We start from the raw sequence: 15,509 nt of genomic DNA, 5'->3' as shown, positions 1-15,509 counted from the left end.
GGTACATATCACCGATGAAACTTAGACATACATTGGAATTAACCCTATTTAAATGAAAAATACTCTGACATAGTTTCCGATAAATTTGTGAACAAATACATAAATAAATTTAAAAAAATCAAATCAACAATATAAAAAATACTTATCAAATATATAAAATCCTTTGAAATCGATTATAAATCTCCATTAATGGGCTTCCTTGCACTGGCATATTTGCAATTGCATTGTAAGCTATTGAAAGCTTTCGCTAGGCTATAAAATTAATAGAAATATGAAGAATTTTTTGTTACGCGTTCACGTTAACCGCTTATATACTTAGGACACGTCCTTGGAAAAAAAGTAAAAAATCTGCAAGTATCTCTGCCTCGACCTCAACTAAAGTCGAAGTACATTATTAAATCCCTTAGTAACTAATACTGAACAAACACCTTTCCATACGACCTACATAGCACTAACAACATATCAATTACATAGTATATAACCACATACACAAGGAAAGCAAGTTCCTTACATAGTAATATGTGCCACATATACTTTATTTATATGTTTTTAAGGACCAATTCGCGTTGAATTGATTAGAATTTAATAGGTATGGGAAAGGTAACTTAATTTCAACATATTAGAGTACAAATTCGTTTGTATATGGTTTGTGCTTAGACTAGACAGAGCGGACAACCTTGGAACACTCACATTTGTTACTAAGGGTCCATATAGACGGATATTTAAGGTACAATACCGTATAAATAAAATAAAAATATTTTTATTTATACGGTATCTTAAGGCATAGCGGAGATTAAATAATTTAATTATACGCCCGGAATTGCGAAATAGCAAGATAAAATATGTAATACGCGGCATGGTGTGAAAAAATTATTATTTACATGAATAAAGATAAAATTCGATAAAAAAATGTTACATACAAAGACGTATTCTCGACTTATACAAAAATACGCTAAGCTACTAAGCGCTGAATGTCGACTCTTACATTCGAAACTAAGACAGACGAGACTGTGCGATTTTTTTTTAAATTGAACACTATAACTTCGTATCGGAATTTGCCCCTAAAATGTCTACGTTTTTAAAATTAATAAATGGAACCTCCAACAAATCCTATCGCTGGGGAAACATTTTAGCTTGACACAGCCACATTAATCAGTCAATTAATTAAAGAAACCACATTTTCCTCTTTGTTTGTAAATATTTAACAATACCAATTAAAACACATTAAAGTAGACGTATTCCACCGGGAAAATCACATGTAAGCCAAGACAATAATTATAAAATATTTAACTAAGACAACAGTCAACCTGATTACGTATTCCGTTACGTATCAGCGAAGTCGTCGAAGAATATGCTAAAACCGTCAACAAATCCTCACAAATTGGATTTATTAACTGTAGAGAATTTTAAAGATGCGTCAGAAACGCTTACGCAGATTCCCTGATGAATACTAATTTCTCGTTTATAAGTACTTAGCTATACCCAATTTATTATTATATTTTTTTAACTTATTTTTTATTGCAATATGCAAAGCAAATTATGGGAGGACGCACTCAAATTAACAAGAGGGAACAACTGGAGAAGAGACCCAAAGGGTACAGAACAGTGGAAAGGGTTAGAGGAGGCCTGTGCCAAGAGGCATACCGAACTCCGAGATGAGCTGTAGTGAAAATATATTAAAAATCCGAGATCACAGAGTTAGGACTATAATTTCCATATTATTTTTATATATACTCATTATAAAATACTTGTTTGATTAGCCTATAAAATAGTCTTAAAACTGAATTTGCAATCGAGAAATCACGACAACTAATAAATAAACTTTAATGTAGTAATTACCAAATGCGTCAGTTTACCAACACCTTACTATTTCATAATACACCTAATACCGTTCACAATTGATCTATTGAACTTTGAAAGCACCAGCGAATGTGGCCGATCGGCGCACGCGCATAAAAGCAGACATTGCGTCATTGGCCAGTGAAAGTAAGATAGACTTAGGGCATTCCGTACAGGCTTTTCGAAAGGACACGACCGTTAATATTACGTTAGTTAAACAAAAGTCGGAAAAGAATTCCAGTTTTGCATGATTGTCATTGGTCCATATGACGGACCGTGTCGCGTGTCTGTGAATGGACAAGAGTTAAAATTTCCGTATCTGTTCTGTTGAATACGCATTTGGAAAATAAAACGATATATTACGTTACTTTATGGTAATTGATAATTATTCACTTAAATTCACTTCCCGTCCCTAACCGCTTAGCTCCTTCTCTATCTTCATTTAAATCTCTATTGTACAAGTATTACCTGTCCACATCATATCCATAAGATTCATACTAACTGAAATTATTGTGATTCTTGTGAATGTTTATATTCATTTGTTTTGTTTAATTATCTTCATCTAAGTTATTGAATATTATATTTAGTTTTGCGTGAGTGAGTACCTTGTCTAATATAATATTTTTATCTTACGTACATTGCCTGGAAGAGATCACTGGAAAGCGATAAGGCAGCCAGTTGTCCTCTTTTTCATTTAATTATTTTAATTGTACTCTTTTTCTGTATTACAACAAAGTGTAGTTAAAAAATAAATGATCAAGCTATTGTTATTTTAAATCTACACCAGACACCAGAATTTAAGACAATTTCAATCCATCAAAGGAAATTATGGGATAACAATATTTTGTAATACGTATACGATCACTGTGCTTATAACAATCAAGTAAAACTCTTTTTCAAGGCAGCGTAAACACATTTACTCAATTTTATTAGTTCTTTGCTAAATGTTAAAACATTAACGTTTACATAAAAAATATGCGAATTGAAGTCTCCACTAAAGTTCAGACATGGATGTATAAACTGTCTCGAGTGTGTTACAAGTGTAACCAATATCCTGAATACCTAAAGCAAACAATCTAGATATGCCCGCCTACACAATCAGGCCGATTTGTTACACACATCCACCTAATCTATACGATTAATATTGGCGACAACCACCCACGCTCAGTTTGCAACAAGTCAATAATTTAGCAAATAGTTTATCTAGATTATATCATGAAGATATTTTTCTGAAGACCTAAGCGCGAGATCAGATCAGCAACCCAATACAAAAGTACAATAGCTGTATAGATGTAAGGGTAGTGAAATAACTACTATCGAACGCACAGAAATACACGGCCCTACGTATTTATATACTACGAATATAATTAGTTATATTCGTATTAATTGAATAATTAGCTTGTTTATGAAAGAAACATATCTTTTATTATCTTTCAAACGAAGAATAAATCAAAATATCTGACACTATAGATACTGAGCGTAACGTGGGTGACCAATCTTAACCCGAGAGCAAAGGATTGATGCTTTTGAATTGTCGTGCTAGATACTGAAATAAACTGAAAACTAAAATTACCGTGGATCGCTAAACGTACCAATGCTTGGATCCTTAACTAGCTCTAACAAAAAAAATAAAAGCTCGGAGCTTTTAGCTAACCTACATCTTATACTCAAAATCTATGGTGATTACAGTGCAATAAAACAAAAAATATTTCAATTAATATCAGTTGAAATAACACACTGTTATGTAAAAGTAAATAAGCCTATAGAGTCACCATAAACAGTATAACCTTTAAAACCGTAAAAAATCGGATCCAAATAAAAAATCACTTAATTTTACGACATAATATACTTTATATTTAAGTAAACATTGGAAATGTCATCTGATTTACATCATTGAGGGTGCGTCTAGTAATAAAAGTTGTGAATCTTGAATAGGTGCATTAAAATTTTTTGCATACTGGTTTTGTATGTTATCTTTAGTTCATTATTTCGTTATGCCACAAAATCAATTTTATTTTACACTTAATTAGTCAAGTGTCAAAGGGACTTAAAACACATTCGTTTGCCCTTTTCGTACGGTGAAAACATACCAGGGAGCTCAGAAGACTAATCACCTAGTTGAAACCCTGATCCTCCGACTTCGCACATAATTTTTAAATTATTATAAACATTTTTTTCGTATATTGTTCAAATTATTAGGAACTATTCGTACTTATTAGAACGGTAATCCACGCCCTAAATAGCTACTTAAATTCGAAAAGTACACAACCTTACACGTAAAAAAATCAGGTTATCAAACCACACCCAAACATCTAGTTTTTATTAGCAAACTAGAGTAATGGCGGAGAACCTTGGCATTCCGAATGCAGGCATTATCACTGCATTTAGGTCTCACGACTGGACCTAGCATAATAAGTTGTTATCAGCGCCGATAAAAGTATGTATTGATCTACAATCTAGTTTATCCAATGACACTTATTAAACAAGGTCAAAGCTCTTTGGGGATTTATATGAAAAAGATAAAAAGGTCGAAATGCCTTTTTTCTGGAGCCAGACATTTAATTCGAAGCTTTTGAAGTATATAAACAAAACTGAATATATATTTAATATGTTATGTCAATTTAATGACTAGTGTTATCAGAAACAGTTATTATGAAACATTATATTACTTTTATAATTAAAATTGATTTATAATACTTGTTTAATAATCCTAACGACACTGAAACGCATTTTTCCATTGCGCTTCATGTATAGACGAATTTGACATGAGAAAAAGATTAATAAAGCATCTTTAAACTATTTGTTAAAATGCTAATCAAATTTACATCTATTAGAGATTAAACTTAAATTTACGCTACACTGATTTTAATTAATATTTCGCAGCCAACTAGCATAATAAGCCGTTCAATCAACAGCCTAGCCTTTTAACTAAACAGCGCCGTTTAACTAGCGGCCTGAACGATATTCAGCCTTTTGATCTAACAGCTAGGCAAATGACTTGGATTGATGACTTTTCATTACTTGCTTATCCTGTTCACTGTTAATTTAAATTGAAGTCCACTTTTTGCCGCCTAGCGGCTAAGGTCAAAACTCTTCAAACTGTCAATATAGCGTCGGCAAACCACAACTTTAACCACAACAACTTGTGTCTGACGATAATAATATCAATTTAGGTGTGACTGACTCAAGCAATTTAATTTTAAATAAATATTTTTATATGTCAGATGTTTCAACTTTTATATTTCTGTCAAATGGTCACTCTATCGTACGAATGGCCTAAGCATTAGCCAGCCAATTCATTAAATGTTACAAGCGCCATGGCTGAATATCCTTCAGGCCGCTAGTTAAACGGCACTGTTTAGTTAAAAGGCGAGGATGTTAATTAAACGACTAATTGAGGTAGTTGGCTGCGACATGTACAATTAGAAAAGAAATTAAGCTAAGATACAATTTCCACGTGGACAAATCATAATTATTAGGTATGAACTTACTATAAAGGCCTAAAACAAAACTTCGTTGTTTTCAAACAACTTTCATTTGTGACTTTGAGTCAGGTCATGGAATATACTACGCATGTATTTAATTAAAATACTTATCTTAATTGTGTGAAGAGATAATTTTGAATATTCCATTAGCAGGTAAACAAATCTATGATTATATGTGCATATAATTAATAGGTTCAGGTTCTTCGTTCACGTAGAATCGGTCAAAAACTATTGAACTTTCGATTTGGCAAAACAACTATGTCTGTGTGTATTTCGTGCATATAATTGCATTAGTTAAATACTTTATAGTCTAAATGGTTCTAAGTCTATAATTGTCAAAGAAAACTTTCTTCGAAAAGACCTTTTACAGTAATTTACCTCAGAGAATATCGACTAAGTATCGCCAGGTTCCTCCAGCAAATGCCAATTGTACTTCGTTACCGGAGCAATGGTTTTGAAGAGAAATCCTTGTATTTTTCCGAGATTTTCTCATACGCCGTAAGAGATGTTAATCTTAAAAAATATACCTGTTAGGTAAATTCTACATGTTTAATAAATTAAATTCGTCTAAATTGCGTAATCACTCATCGCGGCGTAAATTATCAAAATAAGGCCGGCAACGCAATTGCGTTTTTCCCCTGTCAATTAAAAAAGACAAGAAACATCTGCCATTTTCTTCTCGATATGTGAACCTTCAAAGGTACCGCCTATATGCCTTCGAAAATGATAAAAGCCATTAGGTAATTCTAAGCGAAGTCAGAGCAGTACTGTATAAAAAAATTAAAATCTCTGATGAATCTGCTTTGTCCATAGAAACCAACATATTTTAATATGTTCCGATTGTTGACGTTGAACGTACTGCACATTATAATGAAAGCAAAAAATATTTTAACCACTAATCAAATCGTAACGCCGGACGCCTATCAAGATTCTGGCCACAGTTCATGTTGCATTACTTACTAAACCAAACGAATGAAGATACCAATTATTATGTAACGATTTCGATATTAAGAATTAAATTTCCGGTGAATGGTCAGAACTATCTCAACGTGTTACATAATCGAAATGCGGTGCGACTTTGTACACAGAATTGTTAAATTGTTAAGAAGCTACCACGCTGATAGCAATCGTTTGAAAGTGCATTGTTTTTAATTCTCGGAGACTTTTATCCGTCTCTTTTTATCACAGCGTTAGTACAATTTGACAGAAAGAAACAAATAAGTGCTTTAATGCACTTAAGACATAATAATATATATAATATACGAAATATCATACGAATCAGCTCGACGTCCGTCGTTCCACAACTAAGCCTTTTTTAAGGCAATATTTGCAGCGCACCACCACTATGTGGAACCAACTGCCCACTGAAGTATTTTCGAAATAAGTCTTCTTTAAGAAAAGAAGGTACCAATGGCTTAAAAGGCCGGCAACAAACTCGCGAGCCTGTTCTGTCTGGCAATGTGAGTGATTTTTAAAAAGGATGTTATAACAAAATCTTATTACAAATTTGCTATATGTTGCAGCGACCTAAACATACAAATTGATTACAGTCCGCATACAAACCGACATGACAGTTAACTACGGGTCCACCGCGATTCTAATACATGCCAAGTTCTGAGCAAAATTGTTGTCACAAACTTTTGTATCATAAAGTTATTGTTCATCCCTCAGGTTATATAGTTTATGGACTACATCATACAATATTACTGTTAGGAAATTAGCATTTTAATAGATTCTTTAATACATATATAATATATTTATATAAACGACGACCTAAAGGCAGTCACTTAAGCCGATGATAAGGGTCGTAATTATTATGTTGGGATATTAATTAGTTCATGGTACGAACTTTTTTCGATATGACAAAAAAACGAATTGAGCATGACGTACAGTTCCGAGAGAAGGTTTCCTTCGAGAGCAAACAAATGACGAAGAAACGTTGTTGCTACCGCAGCTAATAAATGAACAACCCGGTCAGTTATTAGATCGCCTAACGATACGCAACAAAAAATATTCAAGAAATATTTTAAATGCATTTGTCGTAACCAGACTGTTACATAAATACAAATCACAATGGTTTTCAAATGTAACTGTAACATATCATGAAGTCGATTATATTAAATAAATAAAACAATATATATATAATATAAAATTCAATAATAAAGAACAATCACAAACCAATTTGGCCACACGTAGAAGACATTTAGATTATAATAAGTTTTCCTGTATTGCTTACAAAGTTTTCTCTCTGATACGTTAAGGTCACGCCTCCGGCATTTCCAACTGTCTAATTCAATCAACTCTCATCTCACAATCATCTTTATCGTAACCAATGTTTAGGAAATACATGTGATGTTTAAATAATACAGTAACAAAAGGTTATTAAACATAAATACTAGTTACACCTAACGAAATAGAAGTCAAATATGCCATTGGATCAAGCGGTTAATCATTAAACTCCGGGGTCTTTGTTCTAATAAAATACATAAATCAGTGCCGCTACAACCTTTTTAGGTCTGGGCCTCAGATTTCTGTATCAGTTTCATGGTCATTAGTCAATATTATGGGCAAGTAGGTGATCAGCTTCCTGTGCAAACGCCGTCGAATTTTTGGATCTGACGCAAGCCGGTTTCCTCACGATGTTTTCCTTCACCGTTTGAGCAAATGTTAAATGCGCATATAGAAAGAGGCTCGGCTATAGCCTATTGGTGCACAGCCGAGGATCGAACCTACGACCTCAGGGATGAGAGTCGCATGAGGAAGCCACTAGGCCAACACTGCTCATTGTTTCCATATACTCACTCATCCAGCTAAAAACAAATTGATACGCAGTAAAACAGTCAAAGAAACTTAACCTTTCCGCAACATTATCCAATTTAACGATTTTAATATAAATGTATGACTTTAAAATTTTGTTTAGTTTGACAGGTTATATTATTTAACGATAGTTCATTCAAACGTTACTATTTTAATGATTGTATAAGGTTATTTTATTAATTAGGTAAAGCTAAAAGTAAAACTTTATAAAAAATGTCATATTTAGAATTGCGTAAAAGCAATTGAATTAAACCACAAACAAGACCTGTGAAGATCTGTTTGCCTACTCTCGAATGATGCACAGGACCACAGATTTTTCTTTTGGACCAACAAAAAATTTTACCGGACATGATATGCTACCTATAATGTATTTTTTATTAGTAAATATCTTTGTTTTGCACATGAACATTAAATTATGGTATCGAAAGCAGCCAACACGCAAATGTTTCTTGCATAAATTATGAGTTTGTGTTCATCCGTGTATGAATGTACACATATTTTATATTGATTGTACTCGCAATCGAACAATTTATTTATTATTACGAATAATAATCAATATTATTATTATTAAGTAGAAACTTAGCATAATAAATAACCTCCGGTCCTATATTTAGTTCACTACGCAGGAGTTTTTAATGCAGTTTTTTTCATTCTGTTTTGAGGAGACCGAGAAGGGGAAAGCCCCTAAAACCCCTAAAAAATTTAACCGACATCGTACCTTTTTTAGGTCTGGGCCTCATGTTTCTGTATCTGTTTCATGATCATTTGTCAATCTAATAGGCAAGTAGGTGATCAGCCTCCCGTGCCTGACATACGCCGTCGACTCTTTGGGTCTAAGGCAAGCCAGTTTCCTCGTAATATTTTTCTTCACCGTTCGAGCGAATCTTAAATGTGCACGTATGTGCACAGCCGGGGATCGAACCTACGACCTCAGGGATGAAAGTCGCACGCTGAAGCCAGTAGTCTAACAATACTGTATAATAATAACTACCACTAACACGCTACAAGTACTAATATTTTTCTTTTAGAACAGGAGAACGGGCAGAAGGCTCTCACCGGATGTTAAGTAATACCGCCGCCCATGGATACTCTCAATACCAGAGGGCTCGCGAGTGCGTTGCTGGCCTTTTAAGACGTGGTATGTTTATAGTATGACGAATAGTGGTAGCGGAACCGCATTTTGCAAAAAATGATCTCTTCAGTCGAATATTGAAACATTTTAAATTTAAATTAACATAATTATACAGCAATATAACTATGTTTAAACAACTTGTTTATCTTTCACTTCACAAAATAAGCAACGACTTTGAAGCCATTGAAATTGACACGCAAACACTTGCACAAGTGACCGCTGATAATTGCAATTTTAAAATGTTTGAAAACTGGGTTTATTACCCGTTTACTTCGAGACCAACGACCGAAACTTTTCCACTGTACACATTATGCAAAGGCACAAGTGAATATTCCTTGCCACGATTTACTTTTCAAAAGTATGATCGTCTGATGATTTAGTAGGAGTATTTATAATTATTCTGTTTGAATTAAGTGTAACATTGCTATTATAAGACATAGTTTTCTTATAACTTCAAGTTATGTGTATGTATAAGGAATTGCGTTGAATGAAATTTCACTCAAGACTAAATAATTTTTAACATTAAAAAACGTCCAATCTAAATCGTGGTATATTACATTTGGTAACCATTGTGGTTGATGACTGTGCATAGGTGACAAATGTATATAAAAATAATTCTTCAATATTAGTCCATTTATTAGCCGCGGTAGCAAATACCTTCCCATAGACGTCATCTCTCTATCTCTCGAAGTACAGACCCGAGCTGTACAGTCTGTACGTCCCTAAGCTGACTTAAAAACGATTGTCTCAAAAAAAAATAGCAAATGGTTAGTAGACATTACAGGAGACCGAAAAGCTGGCACGTTCCCCACGTTGCCTACTCCTTTTGATAATATATTTTAGTTATTATATTTTAAGAATAGTTATTGTTTTTTGTTAGATTAATTTATGTTAACTGTAGGATTAGTTTACATATTAGGTTCATATTGTGTGTTAGTCAATTTTGTAAATGCATTTTATGTTTTTGTTATTATTGTAACAATACCATTTAAGGTACGTAAACAATATGATAACTAGAAAAACCACAGACACTCAACGAAACACACAAAAGTGACTCATACAAAAAGTGTAAAAAAGTTTGCTTTCAAACATTGCACATCAAGGCTCCATTGCAAAACTCAAATATCATTGAATTGACGTTCTGATCCGCGGCAAATCATTGTTGCATCAGATCAGAATGTTGCATACTTGCTCTTCACTTAGCGTGATCGTTTCAATGGGCCTGTGCTCAAAAATATATAAATTGGGAAAAGGTGAATGTCTATTTATTTTGTTAAAAAGGTTAGGTTGATCTAATCTGTGATGAAATGCTGTTTGTATCTTTTATAATATGAATAAAAAAATTAAAATTGAATCTCGTATCGTAATATTTAATTTACAAACGTCTTAACGATTCTATATACCTACAGGTGTTGATTCTTATAATTTGTAATATAATTATAACATTATAACAGGATTGCTTAAAGTAAGAATGTCATGTTTCATGTAATATTAGTTTTGGCTAGAGAGTACGCGATGTTATAGACAGTCTATGACATATTACAATTCTACTTATCTGTGGCCACAACCTTTAGCGCCATTCATACATCTTTTCAGTCCTAGTGAAATAAATTACATAGCAAATTACGGTTATTGTTACTATGCTTTTTGTATGGTAATATTAGTACTAATTTGAATCCGCGATTTAAGGCATAATAAAGTTATGGGATTCTATTAAAAACATACACAAGTATACAGCAATTTCTTAAAATTATATGTTTATTTGTTACCAATTACTCCATTTCGAAGTTTGGTAATTTAGTTAATTATTAAGGAAGAAATTCGTATTCAAATTACGTAATATAAAATAACAATGCGTTGCAAACGTATCAATTATCTCACAGCATTACACATACATTATTATACCGCAGAAAAAAACTACCGGGATGGATTTGATAAACAAACCATAGGTAATATAATTGGTTCAAATTACATAAAAAAACAACAGAGTAAAGCAAAAACGAATTCATGAAATAACTTAGCCCACAGATTCCACACATGATTGGCTGAAATGTCACAACCCACATCTGTCAATCAAGAACATTACTTCATAAATCATTCGATACTAAGACTATTATGAAAGAATATTTGATGTCATAAAACCATATAAGGAAAACGGCCTTTTAGCTGACTGCTGAAGAATTATGGATTATACGAATGTCTAGTCTCATTTTCCTCATATCTTTTTTAATATGTCCTATAAAGTGGCTTTCTAGGTCTTTTTAAGGACCGATTTGGAACATTAGTTTTGTTTTTTGAAAGAGGAATACCCCTGACATATATTAAATCTCTAGGAAATACATGCTGATAAAACTATACTTGCAGTGACATCTCTTGGTGCATGTATAAAAGTTTTTTATTAAATTTTGCCTGACGCCATACATTATTCTATACCCGTGTTTATTAATCAATATTACATTAAGAAAACGTATAAGTACAGTCCAGAGATCCTCTTTTAACAGCTTTTTGCCAGTTTTTTTGCTTGACTAATTCGTGAGCCGTAATGTCAGCAATAACTCAGTATTATCTCGATTAAACCTGAGTCGAAACGAATAAATTTGTATTAATGGATTGAATTAGATTGCACATCTTCCACATCCTCATAAAACAATTTTAATGATGACGTGTTCAACACACGCATTAGTATGCAATCTATATTGATACATTACCGCTATCTCACCTTGCTTATTTGTGATTCAACAAACAATATTTATAAGTTGCCTGCTTCGAATGTTCCCTTAATACTTCTAGGAAAACATAACAGGGGCCTCAGGTATCTGACGCCTAGATCAATTTTCTGTATAGGTACGTAATCAGCTTTCTACGACAAGCCGACAATTTTGGATTTTAGACGTTTCTATTCTCTATATACCATTGCTGTATGAGCAAGTAATAATAGTTAAAATTTACTTGTGCAGGCGTGATTAGAACACCAGACCTTAGGGTTAACGGTCAAAGCCTATAATATAGATTAACTTTAAATAGCAATCTTATTATTTCCGCTTTGCAAGTAATATACTTTAAAAAAAAAACAGTGGCGAAACAACACAATTTATGAATCTGTTTCATGATCATTTGTGCCTGACACACACCGTCGACTTTTAGGGTCTAAGGCAAGCCGGTTTCCTCACGATGTTTTCCTTCACGGTTCGAGCGAATGTTAAATGCGCACATAGAAAGTAAGTCAATTGGTGCACAGCCGGGGTTCGACCCTACGATCTCAGGGATGAGTCGCCGAGACCAACACTGCTCTTATAAACTTTAACGTGTGTAAATATAAGTGTTTAATTAATTAATGACCATTTATTATTTATAAACAATCCTTAAAGCTCTTAAGAAAAGATGTAAATTAAAATATATTCATAAATGTAACTAGTTACTTTGAACAGCTTATTAACTAAGCGTTTTATAAGTAGTAATGATCTAATATGTAGGTATTCCGTACAATTTTCTTCTATTACTCAATTTATCAGACGGCAGGTTTTTAAAGACCGGATACAAGACATTATTAGATATTTAAAATTAACTTATAAATTACCTGCCATTGTATACACTAACACACTTCGATAATTCTTGCAATTTTCTTCAGATATTATTACTATAAACATTGAACATGTTTTCAAGATGGTACTTCTAATCATTATTTCAAGACTTAGTCCATCTCATTAGCAGATCTCGGGACTGACAACATAACAAAAAACACAAGAGAACAACTCCCGCAAATCGAGAATGCTCTTTTTGAAGACGTTTTAATGTATTTAGTCAATTTGGAAATTTATGGTAAAAGCAACTATAATTTTAAATGATCCAAATTAAGTAAAAATTCAATATTTAAAAATATTGTTTGGATTTAAAATCTGCCTATCAATCAAGTCATAACATTGTCTACAATTAATGTTATGAAATGTTTCTGTGTTGAGTCTATTCATTGTAATAACTCGTCTCCTATTTAATTATAACTAACATGAAACTAAATTTTCTTTGCTCTAATATAAAGATATTTTTTGCTGGGAATTATACTCAGGGCCCATGATATATGCAAAGTGCATTACTTGAATTTACTTATTGGATTTTGCTTAAATACATAATATTTATTTGTCTAAAACACATACACATATGTAATTTTATTTTAATTTTAAATTGTGGTTCACAAGTGCAGTTTTAGATTATAAAATTGCTTCTAAATTTGTGCCAGTTCTAAATGTTATCTTAAAAAGTCAAAGTTAAGATGCGCTGACCTATTCAACATAACAAAACATTTATTACTAACAGAACACACAATATAATCATAATAATAATAAAATAGAAATAACAAAAATATATGGAAATGTGAGTGTTGTGATGTGTTGTGGTAGTAACTGGGCCCGGTTCAAGATTATGCTGTGGAGCAGACGTGTTCCACAACAGCCCTGCTCATTCTGCCAGAGACCACAAGTTGCACCTCAAACGCAAAAAGAGAAATAGAAGTTCAAGTGCCGTTCAGTATATTTTAAGGCTCGAAGTCATACAAGATACATGCTAACACTGGCTTCATATGAGAAACCTTCTAGATATTTCATTGTTATTGAAAAAATATCATATCTTTTTAAAATAATTACTAATTTTTAACAAATCGATAATAAAGTATGTTATCTCGTAATAACCGTGTCAGACTTCCGTACTAGGAATAGAGTACACTTGTGTCTGCACACACATTTGTCCACTATGTTCTCCTGTGTAGGCCAGTCTCAATCTATTGAGAATGTCTATCATGGTCGAATACCTTAACGTTATTGCTTGTCTATGAAATTGTTAATTTAGTTCATATTATTTATTATTACCCTTTGAAACATCTCGTGTCGTTAAAACAGTTACGCATACAATATCACCTCGAATTTTCTCTACAAAAATCTAAATATAAGTTCGAAAACTAACTGACTCCAAGGTAACGTCTAAATAAAACCTCATAGGCAATCGGGAAGTGTCTATGATGGTAATCATTGTCATATATAGAAAGCTGTTAAATTAAATTATTTTGTAAGAAAGACTTAGACTGTTTTATGCAATAAATAACATATTAAAAATAATTTATATCCCCGAAAACGATTACAGAATTTTTATTAAAAAGCTGGTGACGGTACTTTTTGATGAATACGTCTCAAGGCAATTTAAATTTAAAGCTTGTGAAGCCAAAAAGTGCGACCGCGGAAAATGAATGTAAGGAACACTAGCAAAAGGACCAAACTTTTAACTAATCTAACAAGCACCAGTTTAGACAACACAAAGATACAAAATAAAAACTATGGAAGCCTGGAATTTGATCTAAAATGAAATCAAGAAGGCAATATTGCGTGAGAACGAATTCCATATGCCCACGTTAACTGAATTGCGATAGAATTCTTATTAAAATATCTACAATAGAAAATTTTATTTTAAAAATAACGCGCTCCTTTCAAGGGTGAAATTCTATTGTGTGCGATTGTCATCCTGTCAGCTTCATTTCAGAAACAGTTTACCCGTTATTACCATAAAAGATGAAAATTGTAAATAATTAATGTTATGTTTATTATTTAGAGGTCCAAAGAATAAAAAAGGATAAAAAATTCAAGGCGAGAATTTACCACAGACTAGTTCTACCCCTGAACCAAAATAATGGTGGATTTATTCAAGAACTGTAAATGTAATTTCTGTGTGTTTTCACATATTTACTAATTATATCGTACGTCCTAAAATAATAACATACATCAAAAAAGGTTACATATGTACGTGTTGGTTTAGAGACAGCCGGCGGAATATGTTAGGTTCCTTACCCCTTTGACCCAGAAATGGCATGCTTAATTGACTAATTTAGAATCATAATATATGTTGTTTTTAAACTATTACATGGTTTTCATGTTATCGCTGAATAGCTTTAATTATTATTAATTGCATTTTCATTACTTGTGAAATAATAAAATAGAACACATAATTCTTTATGTCAGCGATAAAGATAATATTAAAATTGCTGAACGACAATTAGCCGCAAATATTTGGCCTGACTGGCAATGCAAGGTGTCGCTAGTTATGTATGCGAATAAAATTGTAACGCAACGCTAAAGAAAATCATTGGAAAGTTGATCTAACGAGCATCTCTAGAAAACCGAACGAGATGAATCGTGACGCGTCGAATAAAACATCAAAAGGGTTGTGAGCGAATCAACAAGTGTAGTTGGATACGC

General features: G+C 32.7%; 1 protein-coding gene across 2 annotated transcripts in view; it reads right to left on the bottom strand.

The window, feature by feature from the left end:
- LOC123710557 (terminal nucleotidyltransferase 5C-like) overlaps positions 1-15,509 on the bottom strand; it is a 163,506-nt gene that overhangs the window by 140,559 nt on the left and 7,438 nt on the right. The window lies entirely within an intron of this gene.

Source organism: Pieris brassicae, chromosome 6, assembly GCF_905147105.1.
Source record: "Pieris brassicae chromosome 6, ilPieBrab1.1, whole genome shotgun sequence".
Taxonomy (NCBI): domain Eukaryota; kingdom Metazoa; phylum Arthropoda; class Insecta; order Lepidoptera; family Pieridae; genus Pieris; species Pieris brassicae.
Note: the sequence above shows the minus strand (reverse complement) of the source record. Positions and strands in the feature narration are given on the sequence as shown.